The 23,684-nt window shown below is 39.0% G+C and overlaps 1 long non-coding RNA gene across 9 annotated transcripts in view; it reads left to right on the forward strand.

Moving 5' to 3' along the window:
• LOC126075894 (uncharacterized) overlaps positions 1–23,684 on the forward strand; it is a 197,029-nt gene that overhangs the window by 86,580 nt on the left and 86,765 nt on the right. The gene's annotated exons all lie outside the window — the stretch shown is intronic.

The following is a 23,684-nucleotide window of genomic DNA, read 5'->3' on the forward strand; positions in this document are numbered from 1 at the left end:
ACTTGGAGTCCCCTTCTTGCCATGATGTGCTAACCATTGCTCCACTCCCAGTAATATACCTACAGCTGTAGACCTGATATTATTGCTCCTGTCATTTGGTCAGGTGTCTGGAGGGTAGAGGTAGAGACAAAGACTTTGGAAAAGTGGTAGGGTGACAAGAGATAGATTAAGACTATCAAATGAGGCACGAAGAAATTAAGTAAATGGTGAAAACTGAGGCTGGTCAGAGTGGATCTAAGAGCCACAGTATATACTTTAATCTCTTATAATCTTATAAGTCAGCTGGCTTAGTGAAATTCTCCTCTTGATATGTCAAAACAAAAAGGCTTATGCAAACATCTGGTAAAGCATTCTGGGGTTTGGATACAGTTTAGTCATTAAGACATGTCACTGGGAACAGTTTGCATGGTTGTTGTTGGGTGCCGTTGAATCAATTCCAACTCACAGTGACCCCATGTGACAGAGTAGAACTGCCTATAGGGTTTTCTAGCCTATAATCTTCATGGAGGAGCCCTGGTGACACAGTGGTTAAAGTGCTCAGCTGCTAACTGAAAGGTCAGCAATTTGAACCCACTAGCTGCTCTGAGGGAGAATGATGTGGCAGTCTGCTTCTGTAAAGATTTACAGCCTTAGAAACACTGTAGGGAAGTTCTACTCTGTCCTATAGGGTTACAATAGGGTTGCTATAAGTCGAAATTGACTTGATGGCAACAGGTTTGGTTTTTTTCATTTAATGTTTATGGAAGCAGATTGCCAGGTCTTTTTCCTGTGAAGCCACTAGGTGGGCTCCAGCCACCAACCCTTCAGCTAGCAGCTGAGCACTTATCTATTGCACCATGAGGCCTGTTTGCATGGTTATATTGTTCCTCAATCATTTACAACACACACACACACCCATAAATATAGCTGTGTGAATAAAAATTGAAAACCCCCAGTGCCGTCGAGTCGGTTCCGACTCATAGCGACCCTATAGGACAGAGTAGAACTGCCCCATAGGGTTTCCAAGGAGAACATGGTGGATTCGAACTGTGGACCCTTTGGTTAGCAGCTGTAGCACTTAACCACTATGCCACCAGAGTTTCCAAATAAAAATTAGTTATTAAAATACTTTAGAAATGGTGGTGTTTTGAATGCAAATACAACTCACAGGTAGTGGGCAAGAAATAATTAAAGGCTTTTCTATGCTGAGCCCAGCCAGAAGCTTCAAGATCTGCTTCATGTTTATACTGCTACTATGGAAGAATAGCGGACATTCTTTAAAATGGATAGGGGATCAGACCACAGAGAAAGTTGTTTGTTGTTACCTAGTACAGTCTTCCTAGTGGTGAAAATCCCTTGGAAAAGATTCTCTTTCATCTAAAACCAAAGGGTAGCAGTAAATAATTCCTCTTCCCAAATTAAAGCAGAGATCGGTAGGATAATTGAGATTTTGTGAGTCAGAGTTTATCAGAGAGATAAGATGATCAAGGATGAGGCCAGGCAGAGAGAGCCAATAATATTAGAACCAGACAGCTGTAATCACTGTTTTGTCACTGTCTCTGTGGACGTTTGACTGGGGTTGGAGCTCTTAGAGTACTGGTTTTCACATCTGAGCATCAGTTAAAGTCTACTAGGTCAGAATTTTTGGAAACAGAGTTGGAGATACTATCTTTTTAAAAAGCTTTTCAACTTAGCCTGTGTCCTGCAGGATTTTATCTTAAGAAAAAAATAAAGACATGTTCAAGTTTGTCATGAACGATCTCGTCTAGTTTACTGCAAGGTAGTCATGGCAAGGCATGCAAGTAAGACCTTAAGACGTTCATTTAACATTGGAGAATCAGAATTAACAGTTATGATGTTAGTTTTAATGTCCAAATCTTTAGACTTCAGGCTTTTACCTTTAATGAGAAGTCTCAGAGAGGAAACTTGTCCACCCTTCGAACTCAGAGACGTTCCCCCATAGCTAGGGTCTGAGGTCAGTTGTGACAAGCAGTCTCTCAGCAGACTTCTCAGTCTTCAGACAGCCAGAGAGACCATTTGTGTCTGTCTTCTTTTCCAGAAAATGAGCAGAAATCCAGGGGTTTATATACCATGTGTGTATATTTTCATTTTCAACTGTAATTGGTATGCTTTATTGCCAATTAAGGTCATTGTTATATGACATATTTATGTTTTGCTAATTTATAGAGATTTGATTAATGTTACATTCCATGTGCAGGCACATAGCCCAATTTCAGAAAGTTATTTATAACATTTTATCTATTTGTAAGGTTAGAACAGCTTTATAATGACTTACAGTTAATGGTTACAGAGTATTATAGAAATATATGTTTCTATTTCTAAGTTCAGAAATTCTCTAACTTCACATTGTAAGTAACTTATACATAGGTGTTTAAAAGCATTACAAAAATATTACAATAGTATAAAAAGCATTATAGATGCATACATAATACTGAGGTGATTTGATAACATCACAAGAAGCATGCATAACAGCCAGGTTAGGAGCTTTAGAATTTTCTTAAAGTACAGTCCCAAAGTGGGGATAAGAAAATAAATCTTAGCTAAATTTATATTTTTAAAATCTCATCCTTCAAAATGTTCAGGTTTTTCATGTTTTATGGAATACATAATATATGAGTGCATATTACATGATATGATTTATAAATAAATATACATATGGTGGGATTTGTGCACAAAATGTTTTACTGATAGGGTTGAGCAGTCAAAAAAAAAGTTTGGGAACCACTGCCTTAGAGGACTGGAAGAATTGAAACTTATTCTTAAGAGGCAGGTATCCAAAAAGAATTTTTGCCTGTCAGAAACAGATAAAAAGGACAATATACTGGTAGAGTCACTGGTATCTTTAGAAGTGCCCCATACAGTTTCCAAGAAGCACCTGGTGGATTTGAACAGCTGACCATTTGGTTAGCAGCTGTAGCTCTTAACCACTACGCCACCAGGGTTTCCACTAGTACCTTAGAAAATGATCAAGCCAGATACCACAAGGGTAAAATGCCAGGAAAGTAAGAAGCCTGGACAGGAATTGTGGTTCTAACCACTGATAGCTAAAGGGGCAGCATAATGTGGCTGAAAGAGAACAAGCTTAGGAGTCAGCAGATATGACATAAACTTTGAGTTACTTCATAGCTTGTTACCTCAATCTCACAGCCCCAATTTCCCCATCTGTAAAATAAAAAAACCAAAAACCAAACCCAGTGCTGTTGAGTCGATTCTGACTCATAGCGACCCTATATGACAGAGTAGAACTGCCCCACAGAGTTTCCAAGGAGCTCCTGGCAGATTCGAACTGCCGACCCTTTGGCTAGCAGCCCTAATAGCACTTAACCACTACTCCACCAGGGTTTGTAAAATCGGGGAAGAAATAAATTAACTTGCAGAAATGCTTTGAGGATTAAATGAAATAATGTATGTAAAGTATTTAATGGTGTTCAGCACAGAGTAGGTGCACATAAAATGGTAGCTACTATTATTCACAGCTATTGTTAATAGTACCTTTTACAGAGGTAGTATAAGGTAGTGTTTGATGTAAGGGCTCTGAAGTAGATTTGCCTGAGGTGGAATCCTGACTTCGCCACTCATTAACTGTGTTAAATTGGGTTAGTTGATGCAATAAAAGTAATAGGACACATTTCCTGGGACTGTTCTGAGATTTTGAAGAGATAATATCTGTAGAACACACCATGATGTCTGGCTCGTAATGTATGCTTAATTAACGTTAGCTGCTGTCATCATCATAGCACCAGTTTTTTGTTTTTTTTGAGGAGGTAATGGTAATTAAACCAGAATCCACGTGATTACAATTCTGTAACTAATAACCAAGTTAAATGACCACAAAATCTGGTGTGGTTCACTTACAGCATTAGTTCTTAAACTTTTGCGTGCATCACATCATCTGTGGGGCTTAAGAACACAGCTGAATCCTATTTCAGACTTACAGAATCAGAATTTTTAGGAGGGAGTCCAGGCAGCTGTGTTTTCCACAAGACACCTGAATGATTCTGATACACAAGAAAGTTTGAGAACCACCGATTATAGTGTCTTTCTCTTTTGGTTTTCAATTATTTCACATTTTTTCGAGCCCCATGATGTTCATTCAGATAGTGTTAAATTAGTAATACCCCTGTGTCCAATCGACCATTTGGTTTTTACTTGATGCCTGGGTAGGTTGTATTCTTAATTTACATAATTAGGCCACTGGCTGGGAGTTTTAAAATTTTCTTTCATTTGAAAGGGTATGTTTTGCTTTTTGTTTTCTACCATCTACAACATACTTTGCTGTTCAGGATAATTCCATGAACATATTCATAGCCAGAACTGAAAAGTAACATAAAGGAGTAACTAGGCCAATGTCCAGATTTTATTGATTAAAGGCTATGCTTTCTTCTAAAAGCTATGATTAAAATTCAGGTTTCTTGATTTCCGGATGTGTGCTCTTTCCACTACAACATGCTGCCTCCAGTATTTTGATGACTTGATTTGACACTGAAAAAAGGCAGCATGTGCACATTTTGAAACTCTTTCAGGTCACTAAAAGCATTGTTTATAAAATGATCTCTCCTAAATCATCAGGCGTATGAAAGGGCTTGTGCTTTCTAAATGAGAAGACTTGTAAAGAAAAACTAATATAAAGTTTTCTTATGTTAATAAACAAATGCAGAGTGTAATTTTACATTATTAAATAATTTTGCTGTGCTCATCTTATAGTTGTATATGAACACTCTTCTCCACCAGACACTTTTGACATATTCTTGTTATTTAGAAATGACAGAATTCAAATAACAAGTGCCTCAACATAATTCTATACCCTAAAAAAGACCTGTAGCAGAACTTTAAGCATTAAGGAGGCTTAAGGAGTAACATTTATAAACTTATCCAAATCATCAAATAGTGCTTATTCAGTAGTACCGGGAAGATTAAGGTGACTTTCTTTTTTTAAAAAAACCTGATCCTAAAGGAAGAACCAGAAACTGATCCATGTGCATCAGGCCAAATTAAGACCCCAGTGAGTGAATTATTATTGTGCACTTACTGTATGGTTGCTGTTGTGTGCCATTAAGTTGATTCTGACTCATAGTGACCCTGTACATCAGGGTAGAACTGCCCCATAGGGTTTCCTAGACTGTAATCTTTTCGGGAACAGATGGCCAAGTCTTTTCTACCAGGAGCCGCTGGCAGGCTCAAACTGCTGACCTTTTGGTCAGTAGCCAAGTGCTTAACCATTGAGCCAACAGAGCTCTTTTACTGTACGGTAGGAATTTCATATACCTTATCTGGTTTAATCCTTATAATAACCTTGCATTTTATCGATAGGGAAACTGAAGCACAGAGAGGTTGTTGTTAGGTGCTGTCGAGTGGGTTCCAAATCATAGCAACCATATGTACAATAGAATGAAACACTGCCCAATCATGCTCCATCCTCATAACCCTTGCTATGCTTGAGCCCATTGTTGCAGCCACTGTGTCAATCCATCTCATTGATGGTCTTCCTCTTTTTTGCTGACCCTCTATTTTACCACGCATGATGTTCTTCTCCAGGGACTGGTCCCTTCTGATAACATGTCCAAAGTATGTGAGACGAAGTCTTGCCATTCTCACTAGTTCTAAGGAGTATTCTGGCTGTGCTTCTTCCAGAACAGATTTGTTCTTTCTTCTGGCAGCCTGTGGTACATTCAATATTCTTCACCAACACAATAATTCAAAGGCATCAATTCATCTTCAGTCTTCCTTATTCATTGTCCAGCTGTTGAAAATATCATGGCTTAGGTCAGGCGCACCTTAGTCTTCAAAGTGACATCTTTGCTTTTTAACGCTTTAAAGAGGTCTTTTGAAGCATATTTGCCCAATGCAATATGTCCTTGATTTCTTAACTTCTGCTTCCATGTGTGTTGATTGTGGATCCAAGTAAAATGAAATCCTTGACAACTTCAATATTTTCTCTGTTAATCATGATATTGCTTATTGGCCCAGTTGTGAGGATTTTTGTCTTCTTTATGTTGAGGTACAATCCATACTGAAGGCTGTGGTCTATGATCTTCATCAGTAAGTGCTTCAAGTCCTCTTCATTTTCAGCAAGCAAGGTTGTATCATCTGCATATCTCAGGTTGTTAATGAGTCTTCCTCCAATCCTGATGCCCAGTTCTTCTTTATATAGTCCAGCTTCTGGGATTCTTTGCTCAGCATACAGATTGAATAGGTATGATGAAAGGACACAACCCTGACACATGCCTTCCCTGACTTTAAACCACAAAATATCCCCTAGTTTGAACGATTGCCTCTTGATCTATGTAAGGTTCCTCATGAGCACAATTAAGTGTTCTGGAATTCCCATTCTTTGCAATGTTATCCATAAGTTGTTATGATCCACACAGTGGAATCCCTTTGCATAGTCAATACAACTCTGGTAAACATCTTTCTGTTATTCTCTGCTTTCAGCCAGGATCCATCTGACATCAGCAATGATATCTCTGGTTCCACGTCCTCTTCTGAGTCCAGCTTGAACTTCTGGCAGTTACCTGTTGATGTACTGTTACAGATTCTTTTGAATGATCTTCAGCAAAATTTTACTGTGTGAGATATTAATGATATTGAACAATAATTTCTGCATTCTGTTGGATCACCTTTCTTTGAAATGCGCAGAAATATAGATCTCTTCCCATTAGTTGGCCAGGTAGTTGCCTGCCAAATTTCTTGACATAGATGAGTGAGCACTTCCAGTCCTGCATCCATTTGTTGAAACATCTCAATTGGTATTCTTTCAATTCCTGGAGCCTTGTTTTTCGCCATTTCAGTGCAGCTTGGACTTCTTTTTTTTCTTCAGTATCATCGGTTCTTGATCGTATGTTACCTTCTTAAAATGGTTGAACATCAACCAATTCTTTTTGGTGTAGTGATTCTGTGTATTTTCTTCCATCTTCTTTTGATGCTTCCTGTGTCATTCGATATTTTCACGGAAGAATCCTTCAATATTGCAATTTGAGGCTTGAATTTTTTCTTCAGTTCTTTCAGCTAGAAAAATGCCAATTGTGTTCTTCCCTTTTGCCTTTCTAACTCCAGGTCTTTGCACGTTTCATTATAGTACTTTACTTTGTCTTCTTGAGCTGCCCTTTGAAATTTTTCTGTTCAGTTTTTTGACTTCATCAATTCTTCCATTCACTTCAGCTACTCTACATTCAAGAGCAAGTTTCAGAGTCTCTTCGGACATCCATTTTGTTTTTTTCTTTCTTTCCTGCCTTTTAAATGACCTATTGCTTTCTTCATGTATGATGCCCTTGATGTCATCCCGCAATTCATCCAGTCTTTGGTCAAGAGTGTTCCAAATTTACTCTTGAGCTGGTCTCTAAATTAAAAGGTGGGATATATTCGAGGTCATGTTTTGGCTCTCGTGGACTTGCTTTAATTTTCTTCAATTTCTGCTTGAACTTACATATAAGCTTTGATGGTTTTTTTTGCTGTTGGTCCCTGGCCTTACTCTAACTGATGATATTGATCTTCTCCATTGTCTCTTTCCACAGATGTAGTCAATTTGATTCCTGTATACTCATCTGGCAAAGTCCATGTGAATAGTCGCCATTTATGTTGTTGAAAATAGTTATTCACGATGAAGAAGTCATTGGTCTTGCAAAATTCTATCATATGATCTCTGGCATCGTTTCTATTACCAAGGTCATATTTTCCAACTACTTATCCTTCTTTGTTTCCAATCACCAGTAATTATCAGTGCATCTTGACTGCAAGTTTGGTCAATTTCAGGCTGCAGAAATTGATAAAAATCTTCAATTTCCTCACCTTTGTCATTAGTGGTTGGTTCATAAATTTGAATAATAGTTGTATTAACTGGTCTTCCTTGTTGGCGTATGGATATTATCCTATCATTGACAACATTGTATTTCAGGATAGACCTTGAAGTGTTCTTTTTGATGATGAATGCCATGCTGTTCTTCAATTTGTCATTCCCAGCATAGTAGACCATGTGATTATCTGATTCAAAATGATGAACACCCATCCATTTCAGCTCACTAATGCTTAGCATATTGATCTTTATACAGTCCTGTTCATTTTTGACGACTTCCAATTTTCCAAGATTCGTACTTGGTACATTCCATGTTCTGATTATTAGTGGATGTTTGCAGCTGTTTTGTCTCATTTTGAGTCATGCCACCTCAGCAAATGAAGTTCCCAAAAGCTTTACTCCATCCACTACATTAAGGAAGACCCTACTTTGAGGAGGCAGCTCTTCTCCAGTCATATTTAGAGCACCTTCCAACCTGAGGGGCTCATCTTCCAGCACTATATTAGACAGTGTTCTCCTGCTATCCATAAGGCCAGTTTTTTCAGAAGTAGACTGCCAGGTCCTTCTTCCTCGTCTGTCTTTGTCTGTAAGCTCTACTGAAACCTGTCCACCATAGGTGATCTTGCTGCTATTTGAAATACCAGTGGCATAGCTTCCAGCAGCACAGCAATATGCAAGCCACCATATTATGACAAACTGACAGATGCTTGGGGACAGAGAGGTTAGGTGTGGGATATGAAATTAGATTGCTACTGTTTTGTTCTGAGCTTATAGAGTTTTATCAATTGCAAGTCAAAAACCTAACTGTATATTTGTTAGTTGAAGCAAATAGTGGGTGTTCAATAAATATTTGTAGGAATAAAGCAAAGAACTTGTTTTGAGGAGTTTTGCACCAAAGGGAAGTTCAAGAATGGACAAGATTCAAAAGGTCAAAGGCCAGGCAAGTTTCCAATAGAAAATCAAGTTTAGAATGAAAGAGGAAGGCTAAGAGATAGAGACCTGAACTCAGGAACCAATTGCAGAGATGTGAAAAGATTTTCAGAATGAGTGTCTCTACAGGATTAAGTTCATTTCTGAGTGTACTGGGGTGCCCGTAGTGTTTTTGAAATTCTGCTTGGTACAAGTTGAAAAAAACTGTCATTTCAATGCTGCAGTATTCTGTCTCAAGAGATGAGATTTAAATTTGGGACAGACTCTGAGGTTTGGGAGAGCATTAAAAAAAAAAAAAAGAGGACCCTTTAATTATACAACTGTAAAGCAGATATGTTTGGTTGCCTTTGGCTTCAATAAGGTAAATAGTTGTGTGTTAAAATATAGGTGCTTCATAGTGCAGGGTTGTATTTCTGCAAGTTTTTCCCCCTTTGCATGTTAATGATTCTGAAATTGCTAGCTGCCCATCAGAGCAAATTATTACATTGTTACCATTTTCTGTGTACATACATAGAAGTTTCTGTCATCTGAGTGTCACTTTGGCTGAGTTATTTGCATAATACTGTATTTATTTACATTCGAATTTAAATTGGGAATCCCTTATTGTCATTTAAAATAACTTCAGAAAGGTTACATTTTAATGTAGCATTGAAAAGAACAGTTACTGTGTATATAGAAGGGCATGGTAATAGAGCTATGGGATAAAAATTTGTTGTAATTGAGCAATTTTGTCACTGGAAGATTGGCTTACTGTCCATGTTTTCCTTTTTTTTGGTCCATGTTTTCTTGATTAACAAAAAACAACATGCTTTACAGGTAGGAAGAAAGGGGAGCCAACCACAGATACTTTGTTTCATTTTGTAACTGTGACATGTGTAAAAGGATTGTGTGTCAGTGTTTGACAATAAAATTAAAGGCAGTGTAAATTGTCAAATATAGGAGAGATGAGCTGACTGATTTATGCATCATAAAAGATTTGAGCACTAAATATATGTCAACATTCTCTGGCTAATATTTAGGAAAAGCTGTTTAATTTCTAGTCATATGTAATTCAATGGAGAAAATAAAAACAAGTGCAAAAGGCAGAAAACATCTTGGCATTCTTTAATATGCCTTGGAATTATCCTGTTAATCCTAAAAGTTATAAAGGGGACAAGCAAGGGTTATGCCAAATGGAGTGTCACCATTTGATGTCATGTATTATGATGTTTTTAAGAACTGATTCAAAAGTTTATGATTAGGACAAGACTTAAACAAAAACTGTGATTGTAATACCACATAATAAAGTGGAATATAACTGTATGGATAAATACATGCTATTGTTGATTAGTAAAATATTTTTGTGTATATTTCTGAAGAAAAAAATGCCTTAAATTGATGGTGAATCTGATAATTAATGGCATTTTAGAATCAAAGAATTAGAAATTCTTCTTTTCTAAGTACAGATCAAAACTCTTCCATCTGCTACTGTTTGGTTTTTCCTGGGGAGATTTATCATGATCTAGTTAAAAAAAAAAAAAAAAATTTTTCCAGTTAAACAAAATTTACCACATAGTCTAAGCCAACATGAAGGGAATCACAGGAGAGGGGTAGAGATATTACTTTATCTTATAACATATGAGAGACTATAAAAAGAACTGGATTGGACTTGGAAAAGCTCATTTTGGATTGTTAATGCCTGATTTGTGGTATTATTTAGAAAGGAATGACCCACACTTTTGGAAATGTACTGAATCCTTGAGGCTCTCAGGGCAAGTTCGTAACTTTGTGGAATGGTGGTTTCCATGATGAAAGTGAGAATTCCTCCTGTCAGTCATCTTGGAAAAAGCAGATCCTGGGAGGGCAAATAAGGACTTGGTTGTGGGCCTTAGACTGATGGACGATGAGGGGAGAACTCTCTTCTCTCATCGGACCTTTTGGCATTTCTCCTTGGCTTTGCTGCACAGATAGGTCAGTGCACTACCGGTGGTAGGGGTGAACTAACCCTAGCCATAAATGCAGGTTGAGATCTATGCACAGGGGTCCTCTAAGGGTACCTAGTGCTAGCTTCTGGGCTTAAAGTCTCTGACAGGAGCCACATTGTATAAACCAAAATAATCAAACCCGTTGCTGTCGAGTTAATTCCCACCCATAACGACCCCCTAGGACAGAGTAGAACTGCCCCTTAGGGTTTCCAAGGAGCAGCGAAGGTTTCAAAATGCTGACCTTTTGGTTAGCAGCCATGGCACTTAACTACGCCACCAGGGTTTCCACATTGTATAGCAGTTATAAATTACCACATTTTTATGCAAATAACGTGCACCTTCTATGTTTGTTTGCCAACTGCACCCTCCCCTGTGAGAGATTTTCATAAGCATTGCTATGCCAACTCTTTTTTTTTACATATTGCTGTAAAAAAATTAGCATAGTGTGCTTACAAAAATACCTAGCCGGGTGAGGGCGTGGCTGGCAAACAAACATAGAAGGCTCGAGTTATTTGTGTAAAAGTACAGTACTCTCTCTGCCAGTGATTCAAATATTAATGTGCATAGATATCACCTGGGAAACATCCTATATGTAGATATCTGAGATCTACTTCTAGAAATTCTAATTCATTAAGTCTGAGGTAGGACCCTTAATCTTGTTAGTAACAAACACCACAGAAATTCTAATACATTTACTTCACATTCAGGAAGTAATCTCACGTTGTCTTCCTTTTGGTTATTGTCTTAGTTTCTTGGTGCTGCTGTAACAAAAATACCACAAGTGGGTGGCTTTAATGGACAGAAATTTATTTTCTCATACTTTAGGAGGCTGTTGTTGTTGTTAGGTGCTGTTGAATCAGTTCTGACTCATAGGTGACCCTGTGTATGGGAGAATAAAACATTGCCCAGTCCCGCACAATCTTCACAATCATCGTTATGTTTGAGCCCATTGTTGCAGCCACCGTGTCAATCCATTTCATTGAGGGTCTTCCTCTTTTTCAATGACCCTCTGCATTACCAAGCATGATGTCCTTCTCCAGGGACTGGTCCCTTTGATAACATGTCCGAAGTAAGTGAGACGAAGTCTTACCATCTTTGCTTCTAAGGATCATTCTGGTTGCACTTCTTCCAAGACAGATTTGTTTGTTCTCTGGTAGTCCGTGGTGTATTCAATATTCTTCGCCAATACCATAATTCGAATGCATCAATTCTTCTTTGGTCTTCCTTTTTCGTTGTCCATCTTTTGCATGCATATGAGGTGATTGAAAATACCATGGCTTGGGTCAGGCGCACCTTAGTGCTTAAAGTGACATCTTTGCTTTTGAACACTTTAAGGAGGTCTTTTGCAGCAAATTTGCCCAATACAATACATCATTTGTTTTCTTGACTACTGCTTCCAGGGATGCTGATTATGGATCCAAGTAAAACGAAATCCTTGACAACTTCAATATTTTCTTTAGGAGGCTAGAACTTCGAATTTAGGGCGCCAGCTATAGGGGAAGGCTTTCTCTCTCTGTTGGCTCTGGGGGAAGGTCCTTGTGTCTTTTTAGCTTCTCTTCCTTGGTTCCTTGGTAGTCTTCATGTGGGATGTATCTTCTCCTCTGTGTGTGCTTTCTTTTCTTGCCTGATCTGCTCTTTTTGTATCTAAAAGGTGATTGGTTTAACACACACACACTATACTGATATGGCATCGTTAACATAATAAAGAAAACCCTATTCCCAAATGGGTTAATATCCATATAAGTATAGGGGTTAGGATTTACAACACATATTTTGGGAGACATAATTCAATTAATAACAGTTGCTTTGGACCTTTGTTGTAGGCTTGATATCAATGGGAGTCTGCTGTTATGAATCACTGATAGGGCCTGTTACATGCTTGAAATGTGTGGCAAAGTGAAGGGAAATGCCTCACCCTTTAGGTCAGAGCAATGGGAGCCATGGTGATGACCAAGCTGAAGATAGCAATGCTTAGTAGAGTGGCTGTCTCATTAGGGACATAAGGTGAAGCAGCAGCCCTAGTTAGGATGCTGGGGAAGGGTTGAAGTCTTCAAGGGTTTTTTGTGGGGAAAGAAATAAGAGGAAATAATTCCGGAGTCAAGGATACAGACAATTTATAACAAACAGGTTTAAGAGCGCAGGATGGTTTCAAAAAGAAGGAAAGACTACCGTTTATTCCATCCTCCTCCACTCCCAGATGTTAAGTAGCCAGTAAAGACTGATTTCAGTTTCCTTCAAGCGTGACAAAGAGGAAAAGACAGAGCCTGACACTCCTGCTCTCCGGTAACCGTTCTTATCAACAAAGGCTACTTTGGCAGCTCAGTGCCCGTGATCTTGGAAACTTTCCCTGGATTCTGTCCCTTGGTTATCCCCTCCCCTCCACAGACATTCTCAAGCAGCCCAGTGACTGGAAAGCTCAGTATCGCCTCTAGAGGGCGCTTGGGTCTCTGCTAAAGCCTGAATGGCCCCAGTGGCTTAGGATTCCACTTACCTTCAGAGAAATTCCTTTTTTAAGGTTACACGGAAAGGCAGGCCTGTGGGGGTTCTAATCTGTGTCCTGCAGTCTGTCTTTTTCAGTGGCAGGCTCAGGGCCAGTTTCCCCCTCTCTCTGTTGGCTCTGGGAATGTTCTTGAATTTTCCGCAAGTACCCATTTCCCAGAACTCCTCCTGTACTGCAGGCGGTTGGTTGTATAACCCAACACTTTGTCCTGGCATGACCGTTTCTCAGGGGTCTCATGGTCTTGGCACCAGCCCTAGTTACCTCTTTCTTTGTTGCTCCAAGGAGACCTGGTGGTCTAGTGGTTAAAGCACTGGGCTGGTAACAGAAAAGTCGGGGGTTTGAACCCACCAGTTGCTCCGAGGGAGAAAAATGTGGCAATTGGCTTCCATAAAGATTTACAGCCTTGGAAACCCTATGGGGCAGTTCTACTTTGTCCTATAGGGTTGCTATGAGTTGGAATCGACTCTATGGCAGTGGGTTGAAATCGACTCGATGTTGTTCCAAGTAGAGCACAAGTCCTTAGAGGTGGACTGAGCTCAGGTACTGCTGTAGGGATGGATCCCGGAGCACCCTAAGATAAATTTACAGACTGAACCTTGACAATAACCCCGGCAAGCATCAATAATGTCATTTGCCAGTTAGGAATAAATAAAAAGAAGTTCTTTTACATCAACCCAAAGAAAGGCAATTTTGACCTTTTTGTCCTCAATAGATTGTTTGCTTGCAGTAAAAAATATTCACATGGCACAGACGTCATTAATATGGGTGACCTAAAGGTTAACATAGCCCAGGGAATGCTTTTCATTGTTCTGTATTGTTTGTTTCCCTTTTGTGAAATCCTGTAGCCAGGGAGCTGCATAGTTCCATTACGCGGTCCAGTAGCACATTACTAATTGCATACTTTAAAATACAGATTTATGTTGGTTTGTTTGGTCAAACCAGGAGAGAAACCAATGCAGGGGGTTATAAAGCGTCAAGGTTATAAACTTCATGGAGCTTTCAGGCAAATGAGGAATTTTTATTAATTCTTTAAATGCAAATGTGCAGTAATGTCTCTACTTGCTGTACCCCCTGCAGCGCTCCAGGTAGGAAAGGATTGCAACCATCTCAGCTGGGGACCAAGTGGAGAGAAAATATATCTGGTTGTTCAGACACTCTCTGTTGCCAGATAGTTTAGCTGAATATAGAAGACTCTCCTTTGCCCCTGACTCCTTTCCTAAAAGAGCATATATTGAATACAGATGCAAAGCAAAGGAATCCCTCTCATTTGTCACCCCTGGCAGGACACATTTTGGAATAAAATCAGCAGGCATCTTGGCAGACACCCAAAATATCAGGTAAATTGTTAACTGTCTGACTATTCTTTTACAACACCAAAATTGTGGGTGATATTAAAGCAAAACCTCTTTATTTTAAACTAGTGATTCACAGTTCTATTTTAGATGCCCAGAGATACTTCTTCCTAAGAAATTTGAAAAGTGTGCTTTCTTTTTCCCTTTTCTTTTTGTACAATAGTAGCAAAAGTCCACACTTAGAATGATAAATCAACACATATTAACCATTTTCATATTCCAGTTAAGGGTATTTTGGGTTATCATGAAAAAAATCCTAAATATTCCTTCTTCTGACCAAGTCAACATGGGACAAACTTTTTTCACACCTTATTACATTGCCTGTAAACCAAAAAACCAAACCCATCACCATCAAGTCAATTCTGACTCATAGTGACCCCTATATGACAGAGTAGAACTGCTCCATCGGGTTTCCAAGGGGTGGCTGGTTATAAAAAATGGCATTGAGGTAGTGTCTGACCTCCTCTAACTTCACAACGGGGAAGGAGAACTGAGACCAATAGCCCAAGGCTGATTCCCATGAGACAGAGGTCAGATTTGCCTCCTCTTTCTGCCATCTTTACCAATTCTGACACCAACTGTCCCTCCCACAGCACTCTTTACTTTTCTGCTGGGTTTGATAATTCATTGCGATGGCCACAAAGAACTCACAGACAATACTTATGATTATGGGGTTTATTAGGGAAGTAACAGGTTACAGTTCAGGCTCAGGAACACTCAAGGATACAGTTCTTCCATCAGGGCAGCCTCTTCTCAGCTATACTCACAGGCATGACCCTCCTTGGCCCTAAGCCTCTGCCCAAAGCACTCAGCTTTCTCTCTCTGAGAAGCCCACCACGCTGCCTCCTGCTGCCAGGTCTCTCCTGCCACCGCTTCACACCATCTTAAAGATTACAGCTCACTCTCTGTTTCCTGGGTCCAAGAGCTTCTCAGTGCAGGGATCCCAGGTCCAAAAGACATGTTGGCTCCTGGCTGTTCTTCTTTCTTGGTGGTAGGCTCCTCCTCTCTGCTCTGGAATTGGCTCTCTTTTAAGGCAAAACTGACCAATCCCCTTGGTAGACCACAATTACCCTATCACACAGTCCTGCCCAGTCACTTGGTGGGAGTTACAAGACCATGGCTAGGAAGGCCACCCAAAAGTAATCAACTGCACTGCACTGGTGGATTCGAACTGCTGACCTTTTGGTTAGCAGCCAAGCTCCTGGACCATTTTGCCATGAGGGCGCCCACATTATGTGTAAAAAAAGTGTAGCCAGTATTATTCTGACCTGTTTTTTGTTTGTTTATAATGCATGTTAGTTTTTGCTAGGTGCTGTCAAGTCAATTTTTGACTTATAGTAATCCCATGTGACAGAGTAGAACCGCCCCATAGGGTTTTCTAGGCTGTAATCTTTATGGGAGCAGATTGCCAGCTCTTTCTTCTGTGAAATGGTTGGGTAGGTTGGAACTCCCAACCTTTCGGTTAGCCCTTGATTGCACTTAACCATTGTGCCACCAGGGCTCTTTTTATAATACAGTAGAGTTTTTTTCTTCTTTTTTATTGTTGCAAAGATATATATAACACAATACAGTAGAGTTTTGATGGTTAAAGAAGGAGGAGATTGTTTTACAACGGTAGTTCTCAACCTGAGGGCTCCTGAGCAACCTGGATTAGATACAGAGTTCTCCAATCTACACGTGCAACAAGCATTTCTAGAGCCTCAATAAATAACAGGTCTTGCATATATATGTGCTCTATGAAGTCACATACCAAATTTGTTTTTATTCACCTTTGTATCTTCAATGCCTACCTCAGTGCCTGGTACATACTAGGCATTTGTTGTTGTTAGGTGCCATCAAGTTGATTCTGACTCATAGTGACCCTATGTACAAGAAAAACAAACACTGCCCAATCCCGCACCATCCTTAGAATCATTATGCTTGAGCCCATTGTTGCAGCCATTGTGTCAGTCCATCTTGTTGAGGGTCTTCCTCTTTTTCGCTGACCCTCTACTTTACCAGGCATGATGTCCTTCTCCAGGGACTAGTCCCTCCTGATAACATGTCTAAAATATGTGGACGAAATCTTGCCATCCTTGCTTTTAAGGAGCATTCTGGCTGTACTTCTTCCAAGACAGATTTGTTCGTTCTTCTGGCAATACATGGTATATTCAATATTCTTTGCCAATACCATAATTCAAAGGCATCAATTCTTCTTTGGTCTTCCTTATTCATTGTCCAGCTTTCACATACATATAAGGCGATTGGCAACATCATGGCTTGGGTCAGGTGCACCTTAGTCCTTAAAGTGACATCTTTGCTTTTTAACACTTTAAAGAGCCCTTTTGCAGCAAATTCGCCCAATGCAATGCGTCTTTTGATTTCCTGGCTGCTGCTTCCATGGGCATTGATTGTGGATCCAAGTCAAATGAAATCCTTGACAATTTCAATCTTTTCTCCATTTATTATGATGTTGCTTATTGGTCCAGTTGTGAGGATTTTTGTTTTCTTTATGTTGAGGTGTAATCCATAGTGAAGTAGTCTTTAATCTTCATCAGTAAGCGCTTCAAGTCTTGATTAGGCATTTAGGAAATGAATAAGGGAAATAATGAGTATGATTTTCTAAGTATATGTACATTCTGTTGTAATAAATAAAATACAAATTGATTTCAAAAGCATTACTTTATAAATTCATACTTTATCATCATGATTTCTTAATAAATACTAAGCACAGATAATAACCCGAGGAGGTCCTCAAAAATTTTTATGTTAAAATGGGTCCTTATAACCTGAAAAGGTTGGAAACTACTCATATGCAGCTTCCCTGATAGGAAATCATCCAGTCTTGACTATTTCCAGTGTTATGCTTCTTACCTCTTCAGGGGGTGGTATGTTTCCTTATTGGGCAGATAAACTGTTAAAAAAATTCTTCCTTGTATTGAGTTCAAATCTGTCTCCTTGTGTTTTCCACGGGTCTTATTGATTCTAGTTTAGAGAAACAGGATTAGTATACGCCTTCTTTTAAGGAATAGCCTTTATCAGTTGCCAGTTTTTCTTTCTTTTTATTGCGCTTTAGGTGAAAGTTTACAGAGCAAATTAGTTTCTCATTAAACAGTTAATACACAAATTTGTTTTGTGACATTGGTTGCCAACCCTGTGGTGTGTCAACACTCTCCCCTTCTCCACCCTGGGTTCCTTGTTTCCATTCGTCCAGTTTTCCTGTCCGTTCCTGCCTTCTCATCTTTGCTTTTGAGCTAGTGTGCCCATTTAGTCTTGTATACATGATTGAACTACGATGCACGTTCCTCATGTATGTTATTGTTTGCCCTATTCACCTGTCTAATCTTTGGTTGAAGGGTGAACCTTGGGATTGACTTCAGTACTGAGCTAAAAGGGTGTCTGGGGGCCCTACTTTTGGGGTTTCTCCAGTTTCTGTCAGACCAGCAAGTGTGGTCTTTTCTTTGTGAATTTGAATTTTGTTCTACATTTTTCTCCCACTCTGTCTGGGACCCTCTATTGTGACCCCTGTCAGAGTATTTGGTGGTGGTAGCCGGGCACCATCTAGTTGTTCAGGGCTCAATCTGGCGGAGGCTGCGGTAGTTGTGTTCCATTAGTACTTTGGACTAGTCTGTCCTTTGTGTCTTTGGTTTTCTTCATTCTCCTTTGCTTCAACCAGGATGGGACCAGTAGATGTATCTTAGGTGTCTGCTTTTAAGACCCCAGACACCACTCACCACAGTCGGATATAGAACATCCTCTTTATAAACTATGTTATGCCAATTGAGTTAGATGTCCCCTGAGACCATGGTCGTCAGCCCTCAGCCCAGTAATTCTGTCCCTCAGGGAGTCTGGATGTGTCTAAAAAGCAAAGACGTCATCTTGAAGACTAAGGTGCACCTGACTCAGGCCATGGTGTTTTCAATAGCCTCATATTCATGTGAAAGCTGGACAGGGAATAAGGAAGACAGAAGAAGAATTAATGCCTTTGAATTATTGTGTTTGTGAAAAATATTGAATAGAGCATGGACTTCCAAAAGAACAACAAGTTTGTCTTGGAAGAAGTACAGCCAGAGTGCTTCTTAGAAGCAACGATGGTGAGACTATGTCTCACATACTTTGGACATGTTATCAGGAGTGACCAGTCCCTGGAGAAGGACATCATGCTTGGTAAAGTAGAGAATCAGGAAAAAGAGGAAGATCCTCAAAGAGATGGATTGACACAGTGGCTGCAGCAATGGAATGGGCTCAGACACAACAATGATTGTGAGGATGTCACAGAACTGGGCAGTGTTTTGTTCTGTTGTGCATAGGGTCACTATGAGTTAGAACTGACTTGATGGCACCTGACAACAGCAACAACATGAGGCTTCTATGGCTTTGCCTTGGCCATATTGTGGTGACTTCCTCAGTATTGTGTACTGTTTTACCCTTCACCAAAGTTACTACTTATCTATTGTCTAGTTAGTGTTTATAATAAGCAACTTATTGTAAACTAGCATCTTTGTCAAATCTAACCAAAATCCCTTCTTCAAAATTCTTTGAAATTTAAAATTGATGAATTAAAAAATTTTGATGATTTTTATTAATCTGGGTCTTAAAAGACATAGACCATTATTTAAAAAAATGTAGATGGTAATTCAGGGCGCTGAACAAAAGTAGGAACCATCATACAGTGTGCAATGCCTTTAGCATGTGCTTCATTGTCAGAAACTTCATTACCAGAGTTAGAAAAAATATAGGGATGAAGAGATGTACTGTTGAACAGAGAACTCTGGCCCACTCCCACTCCCTCTATCTTTAGATACTTTCTCTTTCCTTCTTAAGTGAGATTTGTATCTTTTTATCTTCATCCATGTGATAGGCCCTCCCTCCTCTTGTAGTGCTTCCCTATGGAAGTTGGCCATGCCTTCCCCACATCCAAAACACCAAGTCCAAGGAACAGCCCAGGCCTTGGCTTGTGCAGGAAAGCCTTATCCAAGACACTGTCTCTCTTGCTCCTCTGTACTCAGTCAGTACTGATGAAGTACCTACTGAACTGCCCTTGACCTCTCTGCTGTTCCCCACAATCAGCCCAGCATGAAGGAGGCTTGAAGTTCTCCTCCCTAATCCTCTGTATGCTTTGGTCAACTTTACAGACATGATTTGAACCCAAAGCTATCACTATAATTTCTTTTCCTTCACTTTTCTTCCCTTCTGTTTTCTTTTTCATTAGATATTTAGGGTATTGAAAAACAAAACAACAGCAATAATAAAAAAAACTGTTCTTTTTCCCGTCTATTTTCTTCACCCATCACTCCCTATTCTCTCTACTATCCTGTCTTGTGCCCTATAGACTGCTGATTTCCATCTATGATTTATTTGCCAACAGCTTCTGATTTATCCATCTTAATTAAAAGTGGAAGTCAGTGTTAAGCAGGCTCCTGGCATCACGTTTTGATGAAGAATTATTATACTCAGAACACAGTGGGCCTACTGCTAAGTCAAACTGTAATGAATACCAAAGGAGGATTGACTATTGAGTGAGAGACAAAGTAACAAAACAAGCTAGTTGGAGCTGCCAGTCCATACTTGGCTGCCTCTTGTGTTTCTCTGATTACCAGAGACAGAATTAGTTATGAGTGGGAGATGATGCTTTCTTTTTCCATCACGACCCCATGTTGACTCATGGTCATTTCAAAAGGATCCCCAAGTCCACAATAATTTGCAATGAATATAAACACCTAATCTCTGCTTTTGGTCTTTTATTAAGGTCTACAATGGAATTATGTACTTGGTAGTTAAAAAAGCATATGGGAACCAATATCTAATCTGAATTTTTGACTTGCTTCCAGAAGTCACTTATTGCAACAAAATGCTATGGTATAAAGTCGAAAGGAGCTACTTGGTTTTCTTTTCTTTCATCTCAAGTATTCATTCTTACTCAGGATTTATTGGTATCCCTTTAATTCTTTTGGGTCTTCTGCTAAGAATTACCTGCAAGAATTGATGAATGTCAACTAGCTCTAGCTATGACTCCAGAGTTGAATTTAGCTAAACCAACCCAATTAAGATGTCAGTTTTAAGGGAAATATAGGACTTCCATAGTAATAACTAACCTACCCCCTTTTCACGAGGCCAGGAAAAGTTTATTGGATTGTTCTTTAACAGAAAACAGGAAATTCTATCAGTCATTATTTTGTGATGATTATCTAAATACATATCTAATGTTAAGTTCCAGAGAATTCTAGGACTGGAAGAAATACCTCAGGTCTTATGGCCCATTTCCATGATAGTTATACCCATGTTAAAAAGTCTAAATTTGCTCTTGGCTGTTTCTTCACCATATTAAGTGGCACATTCTCACCGGGCTTGAGTTAATCTCCACTCTTCAGAAGTAGAAAACATTTTTCTCACTCCTTCCTCTCCAAGAGCACTTGGAGCTTTCTGTAGTACAGTATGTAGATTCAATGACTTCTGCATATGGAGGGAACATTACTGATTAGCCATTAGTAGAGCACATACTTCAAATGGTAGTTCTTCAAAAATAAGAGGCATGGAAAAAAAAAAAAGAGTAAAGTGTTGTAGATAAAAGCCAACTGCGATCTATGGACCTGGTTGAGATTCTAATTTGAATAAAGCAATTGTAAAAAGATGCTTTTGAGACAATTGAGAAATTTGAATGTGGACTGAGTACTAGATGATATTAAGAGATTATTGTTGGTTTTGTTAGATATGATCATTGTATTTGGGTTATGTTAAAAAAATTTCCTATCTGTTAGGGATACAAACTGAAATATTTATAGATGTAATGATAATATATTTGAGATTTGCTTTAAAATAGTTCAGAAAAATAAGATTGGAAAATGCTAATTATCGAAGCTATTCATTAGATCATCTGCTTTAATTTCGTGTGTTTGAAAATTTCTCAAAATAGTTTTTTAAAAAAGAGAAAGAACACATACTTTTTTTTGCCCACTAATAATTTGTTATTGTTATTATTCAGTAACACAGAAGAAATATTTTCCAATTCAAGTCTTCTCTATGTTACTTTTAATTTTAATGATAAAATTAAATTCAACAATTAATCACTTTTTTTTAGTGTTAATTACTATATTTCAGGTGCTTTACAATACCTAATTTAACAAATAACTCTGTAAGGTAGTTTTACTATTCTTCTTTTGCAGGAGGAAAGATTCAGAGAGGTTAAATAACCAGTGCAAAGTTAATAGAGCTAGCAGGCAGGGATGGATCATCCAATAAGCAAGGAAAGCACGGGTTTACTTACTAATCTGTAGTGAACAATTTCACATTTTTTCACCACATCAAAGAGTCTGCTTCTAGGTATAGCGGGCATCTGTCTCTTTCCCAGCCCCACAGGGCCTTCCTACAGAATCAAAGCCTCTTCATGTTTATGGTCCCTGACAGGGCAGATGACTCAGTAAGCAAGGTAAGCAACAGCTCACTTCTGCTTATTTACTAATTTGAAGTTAACAATTTCACACGAGTTTCACTTTGATTTTGTGTGGCAAAACCCATGTAAAATTGTTCACTACAGATTAGTGAGTAAGCACAAATAAACCCGCACTTACCTTGCTTGTTGGATAATCTGCCCCTGCAAGAGGTGATGGAGGCTGAGATTTGAATATAGATCTAATTCTAAAGCCCACACTTCATGCACTACTATCCTACCTCTCATTCTGTTTGCAGGTTGTGGCCTTGTTGACTAGTCAGCAGCCAAGTAAACTGGCTAATAGAGAGTCTCTTAAAACTTAAGTCAGAGTATGTCACTCCTCGTTTTCTGCTGAAAAACCTTCCAGGGGCTACGAAATCTTTGCAGAATCTACAGTGCCCTTCATGCTCACTTCCCCTCCCCACTACTCCATTCCACCTCATTTCTTTCAACTTCCCCCTTCTCTTACTCTGCTCCAGCCACACTGGCCTCTTAAGTGCTTTCCAGAAGATGTAGGGAGCTTAGGCCCTTCACTTGCTATTCCCTCTGCCTGGAATGTCCTTTCCCCAGGTAACAGTTCACTTTGCCCTCCCTCCCCTCGTTCTCTTCAGTCTTTACTCAGAAGTCTTCTTATCATGGAGAACGTCCCTGGTCACCTATATAAAATAGCACCTCTACTGAGGTTTTCTCTTTACGTTTATTTTTCTCCATAGCACTTATCACTATTCGACAATATTATGTATTTATTTGTTTATTGTCTATTGCCCCTCAGTAGAATACAAGCTCATTGAGGGCAGGAACTTTGTTTTATTCACTGCTCTATCCCTAACACCTAGAACAGTGCCTGGCACATAGAAGTTGCTCACTGATACTTGTTGAATCAACACATGACTCTTGGCCTCATCAGCACAGTGATCTAAGTCACCTGGTTACATACATCTTGCCTAGACTAGGCAACCTCTGGGACTAAGAAGGAATCGCTGATAAAGGTCAGCAACATCCTCTGATATCATGTTTAATAATGTGGACATGAGGGAAATTTTGCTTCTGGATCCATCATTTCCTAGCTACTATGACCAAGTTCCTTAACTCTTTGGGTTTTGTTTCCACGTATGTAAAATGGAGATAATAATTGTTAGGTGATAATGTGTATTAGGTAATTACACAGCATAATGAGCAAGTTGCCCAATTCAAATCTCCTTTTTATAGTAAATCAGAAGTTTCCCTTTTAGTTCCATAAAGATTTTTTTTTTTTTTTTTTAATAATTCCAGAGAACTGCAAGAGCTCTGAAAGGCCTTTGGCTGGAAACTGAGGATTTATTAAAACCAATATGCTATTTCTCTTGTTTGGGCATGTAGATGACATGGAATAACCCCTCCGATTTATTGAATTGGCTTTTCTAGTATTGCTTATACTGCCAGATGATCACTACCCAATTTGATAAAAATCTCTTCATAATGGGGATTAGATGGTACAAAAATGACAATGGTCTCAGCTGGATCTGTCAGGTTTTTTTTTTTTTTAGCTGGAAATATCCAGTATGCCAAAAGTTTGCACAAAGGCTTATTGTTGTTATAATTTTCTAGGACTTAACAAATTAACTATTGTTATGAGATAACCTCGAAACATTAAGAGATTCTGCCTAGGAGGTAAAAAATAAAAGTAAAAAACTATGAAACAAAAATATGGACATGCTGGTGAAAAATTCTAAATCCCATGTAGTATTTTCTCAGGTTTGTG

The sequence above is a fragment of the Elephas maximus genome, chromosome 4 (genome assembly GCF_024166365.1).
Source record: "Elephas maximus indicus isolate mEleMax1 chromosome 4, mEleMax1 primary haplotype, whole genome shotgun sequence".
Lineage (NCBI taxonomy): Eukaryota > Metazoa > Chordata > Mammalia > Proboscidea > Elephantidae > Elephas > Elephas maximus.